Source organism: Elgaria multicarinata, chromosome 7, assembly GCF_023053635.1.
Source record: "Elgaria multicarinata webbii isolate HBS135686 ecotype San Diego chromosome 7, rElgMul1.1.pri, whole genome shotgun sequence".
Taxonomy (NCBI): Eukaryota; Metazoa; Chordata; class Lepidosauria; order Squamata; family Anguidae; genus Elgaria; species Elgaria multicarinata.
In genome coordinates, this window is record NC_086177.1 from 74,476,603 (window position 1) to 74,483,688 (window position 7,086).

Genomic DNA, 7,086 nt, shown 5'->3' on the forward strand with positions numbered 1-7,086 from the left:
AAGCCCATTGACAGACATAGCTTCCATGATAAGTCATTGAAACCACTGGCTAATAGCACCAATAGACTAAGGGTTTCTTCACATGAGCGAAATAAGGCACGCTCGTGACTGGCCATTCATGGAAATTCACAGGTCTTTTTGATGGCATTGGCAGCCTCCTCAATGTCTCCCACACCTTCCCCTGGTAATTCCATCTTACCCCCTCCTCGTAATATCCCATTTCTGCTGAATATCTCGTGATTTCCTACCATGTACAGAGAAAGTTACGCTACAAAGCATCCACTAGAGGGCACTGTCCCATTCCATACTATGAGAACAGAGAGGAGGGGAAGTTTCCAATTATGTAGCCGCCCCTCTCTGCTTGTGTAATGCAACCCATAATATTGGGCAAGAGAAGCAAGAAGCAAAGCCCTGGTAAGAAAACACAATTTCTTCTTAATCAAAGAAGCCCTTAACTTCCTCTTTAAAAACTGTCTATAGAACAGGCCATCCCCGTATCTTGTGACAGTGAAATCCAAAATGTAATTGTTCTTTGTGTGAAGAAGGGCTCTTGGGTTGGGGTCTATTCTGAATGTACTGCTAATCAATTTCACTGGATGACCCAGTGTTCTTGTATTATGAGAGAGGAGGAAGTAAAACATCTCTCTGCCCACTATCTTCACACTGTGCATCATTTCATGAACTTCTGCACAAGAGGGAGAGAACAAACCTCCTCTTTCTGGATACACTTTTAACCTTGAAAAGAAAACCTTGCCAGTCTTTTTCACAACCTCCTCACCTACGTTGCCCCTGGAACTAAACTCCTGAGCTCCCTCTAGTGTTTAAAAATAGAACTGTAATGTCTGTATGTGAAACCTGCTGCCAGATTATGGCCAGGTTTGACAAAATAGTTAGACCGCAGCTGTGGATACAGTAGCCTTTGACATAGATCTCACCAATCTGTGTTTTAGTTCTAGCAAAATGCTTGTAATTCACTGGTTGTTAAGCAGAAATGTGTCCAGTATTTTTTGATATATGCAGTTTTTAAAACTATCCACACTTCCACTGAACGTCTGTTTATTATTCACATTCCATAAGTGTGCTCAAATGAAAATCCATTTCTGATGATTCAAAGTTTGATGACTGCAGCTTTTGGTTCCTGAACAGTATGTGGACTGTTTTGCTCTGCCTTCCAAGATTCTGGATAAGTGGTGGAATGAACTTTTAATACCATCTGCTGAATGAAAAATAGTTGCTGACATCAGATAGGTAAGTTTCTGCACCACCAGCCATCAAATGATATAAAGCTTAGTATAAAGTTGGTGGCAAGCATGGTGAAAAGCTATAGTGGGTCTTGGGCTGGTGATGGGAGTGGCATAGGCTAGGAACTCCTCACCCTTCCTCATATCTTTTTTTTTCCTATAGAGAGCTAAGGACCATAGTGGGGGGGGGCTCCAAGTGTTTTAGCCTACAACTCCCATCAGCCCTAGCCAGCATAGCCAATGGTGAGGGAGACTGGAAGTAGTAGGCCAAAACATCTGGAGCACCTCGAGTTGCCCACCCCTGGGACTGTAGAGAATACAGAACTAGAACAGTCCATGCTCAGAGTAATTGAACCCAGGTACCCTAGTCCCAGAGACCCTTCTCGTAGTGGCAGCACAAAGTACTGCTTGACACTGTAGCTACAAAATGGTACCTATGTAGGGAAAGTCCTGCTACCATGTCTACCAACAGTCCCAAATATCTTACCACCTAACATTAGGCCAACAAAAGACACTGTGGTAACTGATTTTTTTCCAAGATGGTCTCCAATTTGGCCCATTGCACCCTATTTCTCCTCACCTGCATCTAATGTGCTGCTGCCAAGTGTTCATGGCTCTTGTGCATGGCACAACATAGGTTGCGTCATTGTGCTCATGCAGCAGCACTTCAGAACCTAAATTATCTGTAACCATCTCTCTCTCTCTCTCTCTCTCTCTCTCTCTCTCTCTCTCTCTCTCTCTCTCTCTCTCTCTCTCTCTTTCACACACACACAGACACACACACACACCTCACTCACTGGGTTCCTATTTAATCCAGAATTAATTGGAGTTCACCCCCTGGTCCTGTATTTACAAGTGGATCAACTGCCACTTCTCTCACAAACATCCATCTAAAGAATGGAGGAAATCCAACCATATGTCAAGGTGGGTTTTCCAGAGTAATCCTATGCACATTTTCTCAGACGTAAGTCCCGCTATCTTTAACAGAACTTATACCTTAGTGTGTTTAGGATTGCAGCCTCAGATGGCTATTTGGCAGCCTCAAAAGGAACTATATACCCTACATTAGTGTTTTGTATTATACGACTGCATTGCCATTATTATTATTATTATTATTATTATTATTATTATTATTAGAAAATCTTGGCAGATTCAGGAAGATACAATTTCCCATTACTGCTCATCCACATTATCACATTTGATTCTGCCTTTTCTTCAAAGTAGTTTTAACATCAGTAGATTAATATTGGGTTTAAGGAGAAAGAGATAATGCCCCTGAATAAAAAAGAAAAGAAAATGGTCACCTATTAGGAAGTAAAAAGCCAGCATTGGCTTTCAGTGCAGGTGATCAATACTATAGTATTTTACAGCTATCTTATTATGAGTACATTGGATAACTACTGGAGAGACAAACAGCTGAATCAGCAAACAGTATACATGTACAGGGCCAAAAAGACCCCTAAACTGATGGTAGGTTCATTTTCAGTTAAAGGACTCACTATTACAGTCTCGAAGTTCCTGTAATGTTTGTTATTTTTCTCAAATTAACATGGTAGGAGGCAAAATATGAATTCAGTCAACTTGCAGCCTGTTGAGAGTCCCTATATCAGCATTCTCCATCCCCTGGACTACAACAACTATCAGCATCAGACAGCAGGGGCAATCGCCCAAAACATCTGGAAGGAACCATGTTACATGGTTGGAAGGCTGTGTTACATAGCGCACAAACCTCTGTGAGGAGGACAAACATGGTCTTCTTAGCAGCTGTCTGGAAATTCCGTAATCATTAACTGTAGGAGGTCTGGCTAAGAACATGAGATCACAAGAGCCCTGCTGGATCAAACCAAGGGCCCATTGAGTCCAGCATTCTCCCACCTATGTTCCCCAGAAATTGGTTTATATGGGCATACTGCCTGATACTGCAGGTAGCATTTAGTAGGGATGTGCAGAGCAGGTATTCTCCACCCCAAAATTCAGGGCAGGTAATTCTCTGCCCCAATTTCCAGAGCAGGTCCCTCTCTCCACCCTGTTGAATTACCCGTCGGACAACCATTCTGTTTTTGGGTAACCGCTACATTATCGCCAATGAGAATTAACAGAAATGCTTATAGCTCCCTCAGTTTTAAAGATAAACATGAAAATTGGCACCGTGACAGCTTTTAAAGGAGGCTTTAGACATGCCAAATTTGGAGCAGATCCCTGCATGCAGTGATTTATAGGGAATTTTTGAAGTCTGATTTTTGGACACACACACACTGGGCGTTGAACAGCTCAAACGAACAAAGCATTAAATACAGCCAAACCCAAAGAACAATTCCCCCCTCTCTCCCCTAAATAAATTCAATATCTCACCTTGCAACAAACGCTAAACAAACAGTACCTTTGCTCTCTGTTTCTTTCTCTCTCTCTCTGACTGAAATGAATGCTGCCAGACCGAGAACCCCAATGAACGTTGAATCAAGGGACATCATGACAAAAATGATTGGGTATTCCCTCCCCCGAACACTGCAATTGGAGAACACAGTTACAGACAGTGCTGTGGCAATTCCTAATTGGCTAGCCATAGATGTCAATATCAATTACCAAAACTACCCTACCCCATCACCCCAAGTTCCTTATTGGGAGGTTTTCACTGACACACACACACACACACTAAACGATCAAATAATTTCAGAGACATTAGAAGCTCTGATTGTGCACGTCTCCACTCTGAAATTATTCTATGGGTTTAGAAGTGGCTGGAAGATCGAATGCTCCATGGATGTTTGCGGTTACCAGATCTTTCTGGTGCAGAGCGCACCCCACTAACATTTAGCCATTAGGATTAGTAGCCACTCCTACTTCAGAATTTGTCCAATCGCCTTTTCAAGCCATCTGAAGTGGTGGCTATCACAACATCTTGTGGTAGTGAATTCCATAGTTCAACTATGGGCTGTGTGAAGTTCTTTCTTTATGCGGCAGGGTCTTGCTATTTACTGTTTTACTCTGTACAGCACCATGTACATTGATGGTGCTATATAAATAAAGAATAATAATAATAATAATAATAATAATAATAATAATAATAATAATATTTATGAATCTCCCACCAATCAGCTTCATGAGATGACCCTGGGTTCTATTATTATGAGAGAGGGAGAAAAATGTCTCTCTATCCACATCCGTCACACCATACATAATTCTATCATGTCTCCTCTTCCTCACCCTTTTTCCAAGCTAAACAACCCCAGCTATTGTAATCTTCACTCATAGGGGAGTGGCTTCAGCACCCTGGTCATTTTAGCTGCCTATTTTAGTTTGCCTTTTTTGGTTAAGTCCTTTGCTCCAGAAAGAAAGAAAGAAAGAAAGAAAGAAAGAAAGAAAGAAAGAAAGAAAGAAAGAAAGAAAGAAAGAAAGAAAGAAAGAAAGAAAGAAAGCAAGCAAGCAGAGGGGGTGGGGGAACACATATCTTTTTAGGTTGCTTTTAGGAGGACAGTCATCCTGCTATTGGTCGTGCTTATTGCAGCTTACTTTTATTTTGTCTTAATCATTTTAATTGCATAAGGAAGATGTGAACTAGAAACTTACATAAAATACAGGACAGTCCTACCTATTTCTGTCTCATCTCAACTTCTTCCCAAAATTCAAACAGGTTGAAAAATCTTCAACAGTGACTGTTATGTTTCCTTGTCTTACATTCATTAATTAACTGATAAACATCACAGATTTTAAATAGTAATTTCAACTAAGCTGGAGCAGGTTCTGTCTCTGATTTCATGACTACCTGATAGTGTTTTACATTTTTAATTGTAGAATTTATGACATTATTGGTATTTGCTGAAAACATTTGAAGAAGTAACATAACAATGTGTGTGTGTGTGTGTGTGTGTGTGTGTGTGTGTGTGTGTGAACCACAAGTTCGTTATCAGAAAACAGTCATTGACCTGAATGGCTTGATATAAAGTTAATTATATCAAGTCAAAATTTCCTAATAGGACTGTTGTGAAAAATAAGTCTGACACTGGAATAAAGTTTAAATTAATCAGAGCACAGTGAGGTGAAAAGTCACACTTTGAAAGTGTGCATTTGAAGGCCCATTTCAAGTTTCTAACTTCGAAACTTCAGTGTTGGTCCTATAATTGCTTAAATTACACATTCAATGGGCAAACAAGAGTAGCTGCTATAGCTGTAAACAGAGCCAAATGTGGACAGGAGAACTGTTATTGTTCACAGTTGAGCTCAGCCTTCTGTCCCTCTGGTGCCCTAATTGATAGATGCCACCCTGAACACCCCAAAATCTTGTCAGCCTTTCAGCTACTGCTACTGAAGTAGACATTCACAATATGAAAGCATAGGAGGAAAAGCATTTTTAGTTTGTCTTGAAGGCTGAGGTATTCAGCCAAGCTTTAAATTAGGAGTCCACAACGTGGCACCTGCAGAGACCCATAGAGTTCTCCCCTCCATGTCCCTTCAAAAAAGAAAAGAAAGGTTTTTAAGAAAAACCTTAGAAAATATTAGGGCAGTCTCTTTTCTTTCCCTAACTTATTTCTCTGTATCCCACCCTTTTTCTGAAAGGTACTCAAGGCAGTTTACATAATCCTCCTCCTCTCCCTTTTTATCCTCACCACAATCCTGTGAGGTAGCATAGGCTGAGATTAAGTTACTGGCCCAACGTTACCCAGTGAGTTTCATGGCCAAGTGGGAAGATTAACCCAGATCTCTCAAGTCTCAGATGAACACTCTAACCACTATGTCTCACTCATAGGGCTGTGAGCAGCCCTCTCACTTTGCCTCGGGGTGCTTTGGGGATGGGCCAACTCGCTTTGGAACAGATTCCAAAGCAAGGTTTGGTCCCCCCAAAGTGGGTCAGTCCTTGCAGGTTCCTGGGCACTTGCTGTGGTCAGGAAAGACAGGCTCAAGGCAGATCAGGCGTCCATTGGACTCCCCCCTCTAGCCTTGTTCTGGATCCCCCCCTTTTCTTTGCTGTTTTCCCCTCCTCCCAACCTCTAGCCTTGCTATTTTTCTCACTCCCACCACCACCTCTTTATTTCAACGTTAACTAAACGGTCCTCCATGGCAGTTATTGATGAGCCACATCCACTGTGGGAGCCATTTTATGGTGGTACCCCAGCTGTTTCTAAAATTCCCAAATGTGCCCATGGGTTCAAAAAGGCTGGGTACCTCTTGTTTTAAAGTATGTTTTCATGAACACTGAAAACAGCTATAGCAACAATTCTTGCTTCTGTAGCTATTGATGCTGCACCAAAGTATGAAATTTATTAGATATCCTCATTAACTATAGCCTAAAAATAGATATTTGAACAGAGGCAGGGAAACTGATAGTTGAACACAAAGCATTAGGACATTAGCAAGGGAGGAGGGAATAGATGTAACACAAGCATTACTTCAGCCAGACAACCAGTTTCTCAGTTTGTTTCCTCATTTTTTACCCATCAGCTTTTTAGATACAGGCATCAAGTAACCTGCTGGATACTTATCAACTTCCTCCAATGTACCATAATGGTTAGTGTGTTCGGTTTGAATACCAAAATTCAAATCCCTTCTAAATGATAGAAGTTTACTGGATGGCACATCACTACAGCTCAGTCTAACTTACCACACAGGATTGATGTATGGCTGAAATGTCATCCATGAGGGTTATCAGTTTAACACTAAGTACTGCATAGATTTCGGCTTCAAGTGTCCAAAAGCCTGGTCATACAGTGCAATCATATCAAAAGTAGCCAAATTCTGCCTGGAGGGTATTATAGGCAAAGACATGAGGGAGCAGGAAACACCAGTCTTCTTCCTCATCTGTTCACTTTTGCTTAGCAGCTAATTTTTTTACTCCTCTCCCTCCCAGAAA